We start from the raw sequence: 3130 nt of genomic DNA, 5'->3' as shown, positions 1-3130 counted from the left end.
CACGTGAGCCCCCGGTCAGCTGAGCGGCGCCCGCGTGACTATCGGCGTGCCACGTGACCAGCCGACACCCCCCCCCCCCCCCTCCCGCCTTACGCCGCGATCCCGGAGGACCAGCTCCCTGCCCCTCCTCTCACAGAGCGGTGCGGCGGTGACGAAGATCGCCCCGCGGCCGCGCTCGGGCGACCTGGAGCTAGTAGGGCGCCGGGTGGGAGGGTGGCGTGGGCGAGCGGGAAGGGACAGTCTCCCAGCCTGAAGCGCGAACGAGATGAGAGGTGGAGGACGTCCTGGGCCCAGAGAACTTCAGAAGCAGAAAAGCTGGAGGATGAAAACCACAGGTCGTGGTGATGTGAAATGCTGGGGGGCGGAAAGGGGCTGGAATTGGAGAGTCTGACTGGCTCTGCTTGACAGTTATCACGAGATCACAAAAATGTGATGTATTTATGACTGGAAAAAATCTGTACTTTTCAGAGCGAGCTGGAGGCATCCCATTCCCCGCTTCTAGCGTGGGCTCTTGCCCTGATGGTTGATAATCTCTTACTAATTGCCCCCAAATCCCCCCCCCCAAACAGTATATACTTACTGCAAGCATTTAGACATTGCTTAGACTTTGGGTGCAAGATTGGGAATACCCAGAGATAAAGACAGGCCCCTGCAGGGGTTTACATAGCAATCCCAAGAGTCAGCACTTTGTTTTGTGGACAATTGAAAATCATCCCAAAGACTTGACCTTTTAGCAATCTCACGTTGAAATGGTTGCATGGATAAACTAGTTAAGGGGCCCTTTTTTATTGCAAGTGGAAGATAATGACAGCTTGAACAGCTGTACAGCAGAAAGAGGACTGTAGATCCAGGAAATAATGGGTATCCAGAATCGGAGGGGTAAATACAAGAGCAGCAGGTCAAAGTGTGATTTCAGGACTGAGCATGTGGGAAGGCACTCCTTTATGTGATATTCAACGTGTACCAAGGGAAAGGAGTCATTTACTTAAGTCACAGAATGAAGGAGCTGAACTCTGAATAGAGATTGTAAAAATTACTAATGAAAATACAAAGATTTTTCTTGAGAGAATATTTTAAACATATTGTCCTCTAAGAAATACATCAATCAGAAAAGTAATGAACAACCATTAAAAACTTAAAGTCATAATCCATGTAAATGTTTAGAAACCAGATAGAGATAGTAGCAAAAATTAAAATTAAAGTTATTTAACAGTGTGAATTCTTTAAATTAATATATATACATTGCCATCAATTTTAACAGATGAATAACAAGAATAAGGACACAGATAATCTAGTATATGATATTTGGTTGGTTTTTCTATTTTTCCTTTTATTAAAGAGAGCTTGTTAAATGAATGAAACATAATTTCATATCTATAGCTTCTAATAAAATTAGTTTACATTATCAGAAAAAGAATTCACTATCAGACAATGTGTCCAGAATTTTGATTCATACACTCATCATTGTAGAAGCAGAGAGGAGGGAATGACTAAATTTTGCCTGGGGAAGTCTTTCACAAAGGAGGTGACTTTCCAGCTGGCTCCTAAAGCAAGAGTTTGCCAACCAGGGAAGGGGAGCATGGGCAAAGCACAGAGGAGTGAAAAAAGATGGCATGTAGGTATACCTGCTTTTTGAAAGTTGTTATTAAGCCACTTTGCTTTTATGAAAAACCTCCATCACATCAGCACCTGTTTTGCCAAAGAAATCTGGAGGATTTTCGTTTTTACAAAAAAAAAAAAAAAAAAAAAAAGGCAAAAAGTGAAAATAGTGTTCAGTGTTTGCTTTGCAGCAAGCCATTATAGAGGCAGTGTGTGCCCCAAACAGAAAGAGTGGCCGTGTCAAGCCCCTTCCCTGGGAACTATGCTCAGCCGCCACACCTTTGAACCGTGTCTGTGAGCATCTGGGCTTTCTCTCCGTTTATTTGGGGCCTCCATTAGCAAGATGTGTCCAAAGGTATCAGAAAAGCCTCAGAGAGATTATTTTTTTGGTCTGGGAATACTCAAATTAAAATTTTCCATATAAATTAAGGGTAATTGCTGCTGCTTTGCTTTACACTATTTTGATTTATGAAAGGTTTCATAGGAATGCTCTACTTTATTTTTTTTTAGTTTTTTTTAAATTAATTTATTTTTGAGAGAGAGAAAGAGAGAGAGAGAGAGGGAGCGGGGGAAGGGCAGAGAGGGAGAGAGAGAATCCCGAGAACACTCTGCACTGTCAGCACAGAGGCCGAAGCAGGGCTCGAACTCACAAACCATGAGATTATGACCTGAGCCAAAACCAAGAGTCGGACACTTAACCGACTGAGCCACCCAGGCGCCCCAGGAATGCTCTACTTTTAGATAGTGGGGAACCTGTATTAAGGATAGGGCTTATGGGGATAACAAAAGGAGATTTGCCATGATTATCTCACTTTTACCATACTCTCTTCTTGGAATGCCTTTCCCACCTCCCACTCACACTCCACCTACTTGAAGGTCTAAACTTACATTTTTACTATCCTGTAAATCTCTGACCTCTCAGACTTGGGTAAAATCCCATAACCCTTTGAGCTTATCTCCATTAGAGCACTTATGTCATAGTATTGTAATTGCTTGTCCATTTGTCTGTCTTCTCTGCTAGAGTAAAAGCTCCTTAAGCACAGGTTCTGTGTTCACTTCTGTATTCCTAGCCCCAGGCACAGTGTCTAGCACATAGCTCAATAAAGACTTGTTAAATGAACACCTACAGGACTCTGAATATCTTTTCTACAGTTTCGCATCTACTTACCCTTCAGGCCTTTGCCTAGACCAGACCAGCATGTATGCTGTGACTGGGGTACAAGTGTGCTGAGACAGTGATCCTCTCAATCCTTAGGGTGGCCAGGCAGAGCCTGGGGCAGCTAGGCATCCTAGCCAGTCACCTCCAGCTAAGAGCCATCTCCTACATGTGCTATGAGAAACTTTGAGAAGCACTCAGACATCACTTCCTTTTGGGTGCTTCTTTATGGCACTGTCACTTTATCTTCTTTACTTGTTGGTGTCCCCCACAAACCACATGCTGAGTGAATGGTATCTTCTTCACAGTGGTATCCTTACTGCCTTAGCCAGGATTCTGCATGTGGTTAAGTGCTCAACAAATATTTGTTGAAAG

The sequence above is a fragment of the Panthera tigris genome, chromosome B3 (assembly GCF_018350195.1).
Source record: "Panthera tigris isolate Pti1 chromosome B3, P.tigris_Pti1_mat1.1, whole genome shotgun sequence".
Lineage (NCBI taxonomy): Eukaryota > Metazoa > Chordata > Mammalia > Carnivora > Felidae > Panthera > Panthera tigris.
Note: the sequence above shows the minus strand (reverse complement) of the source record.